This window comes from Camellia sinensis, chromosome 1, assembly GCF_055761805.1.
Source record: "Camellia sinensis isolate YWXY chromosome 1, ASM5576180v1, whole genome shotgun sequence".
Taxonomy (NCBI): domain Eukaryota; kingdom Viridiplantae; phylum Streptophyta; class Magnoliopsida; order Ericales; family Theaceae; genus Camellia; species Camellia sinensis.
The window spans coordinates 217,350,971-217,362,160 of NC_138961.1; the positions used below are offsets into that span (position 1 = coordinate 217,350,971).

Sequence of the window (11,190 nt, forward strand, 5' to 3'; positions counted from 1 at the left end):
AATGAGATTTTTCTACCCAATCTAAAAGTCAATTAAAAAGTCAAAAAATTAACTCATTTCCCTCGTTTTGCAACTCAATATTTTATCCTAAAAGTAAAAAATTCACCCAAAAAACAAAATAATAATAATATATTAAAAAGTCAAAATTTTTCTTTATTTTTACACGCCTTTTTTATAAAAATAAAAATTATTTGAAATATATTAATTTTTTTGTCTCATATTTTAACTAAAAAATTTAAAAATTATTAAAATAATATATTCCTATACTTAAAATTAGGAGGTAACTTTCCTCAGCAACTAATGCATGAGGATGCCTACGTAACAGTAAGACGTGATCAAATTACTAAATAAATAAATTAAAAATGAAGTTGAAAAAAATGATTATGGATGCATGAGGATGCCTACGTAACAGTAAGACGTGATCATATTACTAAATAAATAAATAAAAAAAATTAAAAATGAAGTTAAAAAAAATGATTATGATATTTAGGAAAAAAAAAAAAAGAAGTGAAATTTGAATAAAATATGTTTATAAGTGACTTAATTTTACACATTTTTTCTTTCATTTTCTAAATTTATTCTCAAATCTCTCACTAAACACTAAAATGATGCTTAGAAAATACTTTATCATATATATCATAGTCGATTAAAGCAAAAAAAAATTCAATATCCATCAAATAGATGCAGCAAATCAAAATCATAACCATTTACCGTACACACTGATACTATATATATTCATTCAAATCCATCCTAAAAAAACAAGTATAATCCAATCTTCATTACAGATTAATCAACCAGACATGGAAGTTACTTTGCCATACATATCTCTCTCTGTTTTCTTACTTCTTGTTGCTTTCAAGTTCTTATCGAAAGCAAGAACACAGAAGAATCTCCCTCCAAGCCCACCGGCTCTTCCGGTGATCAGTCACCTCCACCTCCTCAAACAACCTCTCCACCACACTCTCCACCAACTCTCCCAAAACCTCGGGTCCGTCTTCTCCCTCCGGTTCGGTTCACACCTCGTGGTGGTTGTATCCTCACCATTTGCTGTGGAGGAATGCTTCACCAAGAACGACGTCGTCTTAGCCAACCGCCCTCGCGTCGCCTTCGGCAAGTACTTGGGCTACAACTACACCACCATCGTTGCGGCCTCCTTCGGTGACCACTGGCGCAACCTCCACCGCATCATGGTGGTGGAAATCTTCTCCACCAGCCGCCTCAATGCCTTCTTATCCATCAGGCAAGACGAAATCAAGCTTTTACTCCCCAGATTGTCCCAAAACTTGTCTCGTGATTTCAAAAGAGTCAAATTGAAACCAAAGTTTTACGAGCTGACCTTCAACATCGTCATGAGAATGATCGCCGGAAATCGGTATTACGATGATGACTTGTCGAACTACGAGGCGGCCACGGAGTTCCGGGAGCTCGTGATCGAGGCCTTCGAGTATGGCGGTGCGTCGAACCCCGGTGATTTCTTACCGGTTTTAGGTGGATTGATTATCACTCAGAGAAAAATTTGGGGAGAATTCATAAGAAAATGGACGCTTTCCTGCAAGATTTGATCAATGAGCACAGGCGTGACAAGAGTAAGAATACCATGATCGATCATTTGCTTTCCTTGCAAGAGTCACATCCAGATTATTATGCTGATGAAATCATCAGAGGGCTTATCTTGGTCAGTGTAGTCTCCTCCAGATTATTCGCTAACAATAATTTTTTTTTTTGACAATTTTTTATGTGTCGCTAAAAATTGACAATTAGTGATTTTTTTTTGTCATGATTTTTATAAATTGTCGCTAAAACTTATAATTAGTGACATTTTTTTATGACAAATTTTTTCCATAGGACCTATTAGACAATAAGTCCACTTATTAGGACCTACACGTAGATATCCCATTTTTGAGTAAACTACCAATAGGTCCTTATAGTTAGATTTAATTCCCATCAAATCCTATTGAAAATAAGTCTTGGTAAAATTGTCTCTAAAAATAATTTTTTTTGTAACAATTTTTTATGTGTAGCTAAAAATTGACAATTAGTGGCTTTTTTTGTTATGATTTTTATAATTGTCGCTAAAACTTATAATTAGTGACTTTTTTTATGACAAATTTTTTTCATAGGACCTATTAGACAATAAGTCCACTTATTAGGACCTATACGTAGATACCCTTGTATTTTACCAGTATTGATAGAGAGCTCCAGTAGAGTGGCTCTACTGAGCTGGCAATTTAAAAAAAAAATAAAAAAATAAAAAAAATAATTCAGAATATTAATTTTGGTACTCTAATGGAGCACTAATTACATAGTAAGAAGGAAAAAATAAAATCAAGATTAAAATATCACATCACAGTGGATGGAATCCACTGTCAGCTCATTAGAGCTGGCTTTAGAGCTCAAGAATTAAACCTCCAAAGCATTTAAAAAAAAAAGAAGACAAAACATAGTAAGATAAAAGGCAAATTAAAACTATTTTAGAGCTATAAAACATTTTCCTTATTTTACTGCTTTTTTTTTTCCCCTCCGAAATGACGACTCCATCTCTTCCCTCTATTTAGGAGTTGTTTGAGATGAACTATATAAGTATACTTTTTGACTTTTTGGATAAAAAAGTAGAGGAAAAAAATATGGTTGTTTGGGATAATTTTTTGACTTTTTACGAAAAAATGTGTATTAAAATATTGTACAAAATAGCAAAATTACCAAATTACCCCTAATGCCCCTAGGTGTGGACTGACAATGATTGTTTAGGAAGCCAATTAGTTGCGTTGCTTTGAAGTTGTGTGGTGGATTGGATAGTGTTGTTCGACCCGTGGGCCCCACCACGAGTCCCGTTTTGATAATCCGAATTGTTAAATGTGTAGAACTTGTCGAGTACTATATGCTTGTAAAAAATAAAATTTATCGGATATCAATAGCTATCTCATCGGATCAATTTTTTGTAAACTGTCCATTTTTTATACAAAACTGATTTGTTATATAGCTATCGATATTCGATTAATATGATTTTTTACAGGCATATAGTACTCGATGAGTTCTACACATTGAATGGTTCAGCTTATCAAAACGGGACCCCGTGATGGGCCCCCACAGGCCAAACAACACTGTCTTGTGTAACTTTTTTGTGCACCGCTTGTGTAAATTTGTATCATCACTTCACAGTGTACCATCACTACGGTGGCCACAGTTGACATGTATTTTTTTTAGGGCTGAGCAAGTGATCCGTGAAATCCGTAATCCGATCCAGTCCAGTCCAATCCGATAGGTTTGGATTGGTTTTTTGAATCCGCGGTTCGGTTCCGGATTGAAGAATTAAAAATCCGTAGTCTACGGATTGGTTCCGGATTGAACCCCACGGTTCCGGATTGGAACCGATCCGAACCGTATACAAATAGTCTATATTTTTATTATGCATCCTCCCCCATAGTATCTTCTCTTAATTCTATATAAAAGCTAAACTCAAACCTAAAATCGTATAATATTTTCTTTTATTACTCTTGTTTGTTGGTTTGTAGTTTTAATTTGTAATGGTTTGAATACTTATAGTGAAACCAAATTTTCTTATGATTGTTTAAACTTTAGAACAGTATGTCGCTATTATAGAAAAATATGTTGCTATTGTGGAACTAATATAGCGCTATGTTTATATTTTTATAAAATTAAAGTGTTATAAATATATTTTTGTTATTTAATTATGTGAATCCGTGGTCCTAAACCGATCCAATCCGTATTTAAATGGATTGGTTTGGATTGGTTCCATGATTTAAATGGATTGGATTGGTTCCAATTTTTTAGGAACCGTAAATAACGGATCGGTTCTGGTTTTATCCCAATCCAGTCCAATCCGGACCATGCTCACTCCTAATTTTTTTCCCATGTAAATTTGTTGTTTTTATATATATATTTTTGTAAATAGTGATAACTTTTTAGTTTTTTTGGTAATTTTTTAACTTTTTGTCTTTTATAGATTATGTCAAACAAGCACTTAGTTATCAAAACAACAATATTATAAATTTAGACTTTATTATTAAAAAATTATTTAAAATTATTATCTTATAATTTATATTTATTTTACATATAAATCTTATACTACACAAATTTAATTTCTACCACACAAATCATTCACCAAAAAAAATTAGAGTGGATAAGTCTAGATCTCAAACTTATTCGTATAAAAATTATTGGTGTAAAAATGTTGGTGGTGGTATTTTTTGTGCCAATTATATTTTTATTTTTTCAATTTAGCATAATAAAAAAATTATTTAAAATTAGATATAGATTAAAGGTAAACTAATCAGATCATTTGTCTTTTTAATTTCAATACAATTTGTGAAACCCCGCATTTTTGAGGTATTAATATCTTAATGAGAGGTATTGGTCTTAGTTTGGTGGTAAGATTCTTAGATGAGAATCTAACTTATTTTTCTCCATTTATTCTATCTCTTTTTTTCTCCACCTCATTATTATTCATTTCCTTTGTTTTCTAATATTTTTTCATTATTCTTCGGCGCCAACTAAATTTTGTTTTATTATTTTTTCATCATTTTCTTGCTTACCAAGTAATCTTTTATTTTTAATTTCTTTAATCTTTCTTTCTCTCCAAGTTATTTTGTCTCCAAGGAAGTTTCTTTTCTTGTTCTCCAAGTAAATCCCATTCTTGCCCACCAAGTAAAGTTCATTTCTTTGGCCCCAAGTTTATCTTTTCTTTTGTCCCAAGTATCCTTGTCTATAAGTTGAGCTCACACCTCAACTTCTTTCTATGGTTCTTCCCATATCTCTCTCCATTTGTTATATAGATATAGAGTTTAGATTAAGAATATTTAAAGTGAGAGTAAGCATTTTCATAAAGGAGGAGAGCTGTAGATTTTGTGAAACCTTACATACCTTATGCCTTAAACTTGGAGATCCATGGAGAAATATCGAGATTTGAGTGTTGGCGACGGAGGAGATTGATTTGGGGTAATTCGGGTGGCATACAATATGATTCATTTAAATCTTTGCAAAGAGTATTTATTTTAATTACTTCTAATTTGTAATCCTCTTGATTATTGTGATCATTTGATAAATTTTGTGAAATCATTCTGTTGACACGTTTGAGTGCATTGGTCATTTGATAAATTCTGTGAAGTTGTTTTGTGTAATCAGTGTTGATTTGTCTGGCTAAATGGCGTGGAAATGCTCCGGACATGGATCGAGTAGACCTTGCCAATAACTTGGACCAATAGCCCGGATAAGCGGTTGTGCTTGGGTGAGGTAAGTGAGGCTAGTCACTGGTCATGTACCGAGTAGGACTGGGTATTTGGTCATAGATAAATTATCATATGTCAAGTTGACTAATTTATTCAATTTGGTAAATTGCTTGATTATCGAATCTAATCGGTTGTGTAATTGTTGAATCCCTGTTGATTTATTCTCTGTTCGAACCTTGTTATTCCTGTTGTATTGTATACTTCCCGAATTAATTTATTTTTCAGGTGTGGAGCAAATCTAGTGGTGATTGGAGTTGAAGCATTTAAAGAATTATTGAGTTGGAGATTTTTTGGGTCCATTACTATATATTATTTTTGGAGATTTGTGCAAATTATAAATTATAGACGTTTGTGTAATTATTTTGGAGCCAATTTGTATTTTTGAGGTTATTAATTAGTTAGAATTTTAAATTTGAGATTGAATTGACTTATTAACGGCCCAGAAGTTGGGGCGTTACAAAATGGTATCAGAGCGTAGGGATTAGGTCTTACATGGGATCTGTTGGGTGATTAATATTTGGGTTCAATTTTGAGATAAAAAAAAAAAATCAAAAACAAAAGATTGATATTTGAGGTTAAAAAAAGAAAAAAGAAAAAAAAAACGTTGTTTATATCAGAGTGCGCAGCGAAGCATGTTATTTCAGGAATTATTAGTTATTAAATTTTGGAGTATTAGAGATTGTGAATTTCGAGAATGGAATTTGTTTAAGGAGATAGATTGTGAAACCCCATATTTTTGAGGTATTAATATTTTGATGAGAGGTATTGGTGGTAGTTTGGTGGTAAGATTTTTAAATGGGAATCTAACTTATTTTTCTCCATTTATTTTATCTCTTTTTTTCTCAACCTCATTATTATTCATCTCCTTTGTTTTCTAATATTTTTTCATTATTCTTGGGTTCCAAGTAAATTTTATTTTATTATTTTTTCATCATTTCCTTGCTTACCAAGTAATCTTTTATTTTTAATTTCTTTAATCTTCCTTTCTCTCCAAGTTACTTTGTCTCCAAGGAAATTTCTTTTCATGTTCTCCAAGTAAATCCCTTTCTCGCCCACCAAGTAAAGTTCATTTCTTTGGCCTCAAGCCTATCTTTTCTGTTGTCCCAAGTATCCTTGTCTATAAATTGAGCTCACATCTCAACTTCTTTCTATGGTTCTTTCCATATCTCTCTCCATTTGTTATATAGATATAGAGTTTAGATTAAGAATATTTAAAGTGAGAGTAAGCATTTTCATAAAGGAGGAAAGCTGTAGATTTTGTGAAACCTTACATACCTTATGCCTTAGACTTTGGAGATCCATGGAGAAATATCGAGATTTGAGTGTTTGCGACGGAGGAGATTGATTTGAGGTAATTCGGGTGGCATACAATATGATTCATTTAAATCTTTGCAAAGAGTGTTTATTTTAATTACTTCTAATTTGTAATCCTCTTGATTATTGTGATCATTTGATAAATCTTGTGGAATCATTCTGTTGACACGTTTGAGTGCTTTGGTCATTTGATAAATTCTGTGAAGTTGTTTTGTGTAGTCAGTGTTGATTTGTCTAGCTAAATGGCGTGGAAATGCTCTGTACATGGATTGAGTAGACCTTGCCAATAGCTTGGACCAATAGCCCGGATAAGCGGTTGTGCTTGGGTGAGGTGGGTGAGGCCAGTCACTGGTCATGTACCGAGTAGGACTAGGTATTTGGTCCTGGATAAATTATCATTTGTCGAGTTGACTAGTTTATGCTATTTGGTAAATTGCTTGATTATCGAATCAGTTGTGTAATTGTTGGATCCCTGTTGATTTATTCTCTGTTCAAGCCTTGTTATTCCTGTTGTATTGTATACTTTCCGAATTAATTTATTTTTCAGGTGTGGAGCAAATCTAGTGGTGATTGGAGTTGAAGCATTTAAAGAATTATTGAGTTGGAGATTTTTGGGTCCACCACTATATATTATTTTTGGAGATTTGTGTAAATTATAAATTATAGACGTTTGTGTAATTATTTTGGAACCAATTTGTATTTTTGAGGTTATTAATTAGTTAGAATTTTAAATTTGAGATTGAATTGATTTATTAACGGCCCAGAAGTTGGAGCGTTACAGAATGGTATCTAGGGGTGAGCATGGTCCGGATTGGACTGGATTGGGGTAAAACCAGGACCAATCCGTTATTTACGGTTCCTAAAAAATTGGAACCAATCCAATCCGTTTAAATCATGGAACCAATCCGAACCAATCCATTTAAATACGGATTGGATCGGTTTAGGACCACGGATTCACATAATTAAATAACAAAAATATATATATAACACTTGAATTTCATAAAAATATAAACATAACGCTATATTAGTTTCATAATAGCAACATGTTTTTCTATAATAACGACATACTGTTCTAGAATTTAAACAACCATTAGAAAACTGGTTTCACCATAAGTATTTAGATCATTGCAAATTAAAACTTAAAACTAACAAACAAAAGTAATAAAAGAAGATATTATACGGTTTTAGATTTGAGTTTAGATTTTACATAGAATAAGAAAAGATACTATGGGGGAGGATGTATAATAAAAATATAGACTATTTTTATACGGTCCGGATCGGTTTCAATCCGGAACCGTGGGATTCAATCCGGAACCAATCCGTGAACTACGGATTTTTAATTATTCAATCCGGAACCGAACCGCGGATTCAAAAAACCAATCCAAACCTATCGGATTGGACTGGACTGGATCGGATTACGAATTTCACGGATTCCTTGCTCAGCCCTGGTATCAAAGCGTAGGAATTAGGTCTTACATGGGATCTGTTGGGTGATTAATATTTGGGTTCAATTTTGAGGTAAAAAAAAAAAAAACAAAAACAAAATATTGATATTTGAGGTTTAAAAAAAAAAATCATTGTTTATATCAGAGTGCGCAGTGAAGCGTGTTATTTTAGGAGTTATTAGTTATTAAATTTTGGAGTATTAGAGATTGTGAATTTTGAGAACGAAATTTGTTTAAGGGGGATAGATTGTGAAACCCCGTATTTTTGAGATATTAATATTTTGATGAGAGGTATTGGTGGTAGTTTGGTGGTAAGATTCTTAGATGAGAATCTAACTTATTTTTTTTCATTTATTTTATCCCTTTTTTTCTCCGCCTCATTATTATTCATCTCCTTTGTTTTCTAATATTTTTTCATTATTCTTGGGCACCAAGTAAATTTTATTTTATTATTTTTTCATCATTTCCTTGCTTACCAAGTAATCTTTTATTTTTAATTTCTTTAATCTTCCTTTCTCTCCAAGTTATTTTGTTTCCAAGGAAGTTTCTTTTCTTGTTCTCTAAGTAAATCCCTTTCTTGCCCACAAAGTAAAGTTCCTTTCTTTGGCCCCAAGTCTATCTTTTCTTTTGTCCCAAGTATCCTTGTCTATAAATTGAGTTCACATCTTAACTTCTTTCTATGGTTTTTCTCACATCTCTCTCCATTTGCTATATAGATATAGAGTTTAGATTAAGAATATTTAAAGTGAGAGTAAGCATTTTCATAAAGGAGGAGAGTTGTAGATTTTGTGAAACCTTACATACCTTATGCCTTAGACTTTGGAGATCCATGGAGAAATATCGAGATTTGAGTGTTGGCAACGGAAGAGATTGATTTGAGCTAATTCGGGTGGTATACAATATGATTCATTTAAATCTTTGCAAAGAGTGTTTATTTTAATTACTTCTAATTTGTAATCCTCTTGATTATTGTGATCATTTGATAAATCCTGTGAAATCATTTTGTTGACACATTTTAGTGCTTTGGTCATTTGATAAATTCTGTGAAGTTGTTTTGTGTAGTCAGTGTTGATTTGTGTGGCTAAATGACGTGGAAATGTTCCGTACATGGATCGAGTAGACCTTGTCAATAGCTTGGACCAATAGCCCGGATAAGCGGTTGTGCTTGGGTGAGGTGGGTGAGGCCGGTCACTGGTCATGTACCGAGTAGGACTAGGTATTTGGTCTTGGATAAATTATCGTCTGTCGAGTTGACTAGTTTATGCAATTTGGTAAATTGCTTGATTATCGAATCTAATCGGTTGTGTAATTGTTGGATCCCTATTGATTTATTCTCTGTCTGAGCCTTGTTATTCCTGTTGTATTGTATACTTTCCGAATTAATTTATTTTTCAGGTGTGGAGCAAATCTAGTGGTGATTGGAGTTGAAGCATTTAAAGAATTATTGAGTTGGAGATTTTTTGGTCCACCACTATATATTATTTTTGGAGATTTGTGTAAATTATAAATTATAGACATTTGTGTAATTATTTTGGAGTCAATTTGTATTTTTGAGGTTATTAATTAGTTAGAATTTTAAATTTGAGGTTGAATTGATTTATTAACGATCCAGAAGTTGGGGCGTTACATAATTTATAAAGGCGAGTCATTAATAGGATTAAATTATTATAATATTAAAAATTAAATAATAAAACTAATGTAGTAGAATTATAAGAATCAAAATGCCACAAAAGACAAACTACCTAAATTATGGGTATAATTTGTCTACAATATTAATTTATTATATATTATTTTGACATTAATTATAGTGTCAAATAATTATGATTAATCAAATTAATAAAAATGACCTCAGGTTTAAGATGAGATTTAGAACAATTTCAACCAGCATACTATACCAATTAAGACATAAAACTTGTAAGTGAATTCCATCATTTGACATAAAACTAATCTAATATTGTGTTATTAGTAGTGTATGCTAATATCCATAATATTATTAAATTGAGATCTAACGCTTTAAAACCAAATACATATAAAGTCTTACCGTCACTATATAATTAAGTTGTACTTGGAGCCTTATTATAAAAATTATGCAAAAATATGATTTCCCTAATTTAATTTATTAACATTTAATGATCAGGTCTTGATACTAGGCGGCACCAACACGTCTGCAGTGACAGTGGAATGGAAAAATATGATTTCCCTAATTTAATTTATTAACATTTAATGATCAGGTCATGATACTAGGCGGCACCAACACGTCTGCAGTGACAGTGGAATGGACATTGTCTCTTTTGGTGAATCATCCAGAGGTGTTGAAGAAGGCAAGAGCTAAGGTAGACACTCATGTAGGCCAAGAGCGCTTGATTGATGAACCCGATCTCTCAAAGCTACATTACCTTCAAGTTATCATTTCTGAGACTTTCCGATTGTTCCCGACAGAACTGCTATTGCTACCACACATATCATCTGATGATTGTATCATAGAGGGATACAACATGCCACGTGACACAATCTTGTTGGTTAATGCATGGGCCATTCATGGGAGTCCTAAGGTTTGGGATGACCCTACAAGCTTTAAGCCAGAGTGGTTTGAAGGTGGGGAAGTAGGACACAAGTTAATGCCATTTGGGTTAGGAAGGAGAGCTTGTCTTGGGGCTGGTATGGCACAACGCATGTTGGGTTTGGCTTTGGGATCATTGATTTAATGCTTTGAGTGGGAAAAGGTCAGTGAGGAGACATTTGATTTAGCTGAAGGGAGTGGGCTTGCTACGCCCAAAGTTAAGCCATTGGAAGCCATGTACAAAGTACGTAACATCGTGGACAAGGTTCTTTATAAAGTTACAAATGATGTTTGAGCAATTTTTTCATGAAACATTTATGATATGTTCCACGTGTTATTTGTTGCTTTATCTTTTGGGTTTTTTTGCTATGATGTTTGTGGTAAAGAAAATGATATATAAGTCTATTTTTTAAATTTATTTTCTAAACGTAATGATATGTAAGTGTAAATCTAAGGTAAACGCAGCGGATGAAAAATTATGGTCATACCTTTTTCTGCAGAGTCTGAATTGAAGGATCTCGTGGGTAAATCACGTGCTTCTTGGATCTGATCAATCAACCCAGCAATGGAGTGATATTACAGAATGAACATCACCCATACAAGTCACAGTGCAAAATGGCTCTTG

At 32.8% G+C, this 11,190-nt stretch overlaps 1 long non-coding RNA gene and 1 pseudogene across 1 annotated transcript; both read left to right on the forward strand.

Moving 5' to 3' along the window:
* Positions 1–667: 667 nt before the first annotated feature.
* LOC145788845 (cytochrome P450 81Q32-like) lies at positions 668–10,876 on the forward strand (annotated as a pseudogene).
* Positions 5,126–5,669, forward strand: LOC145802466 (uncharacterized). Its single transcript, XR_014344583.1, has 2 exons — positions 5,126–5,250; positions 5,472–5,669. It is a non-coding gene; the product is annotated as an uncharacterized LOC145802466 (long non-coding RNA).
* Positions 10,877–11,190: the final 314 nt, after the last annotated feature.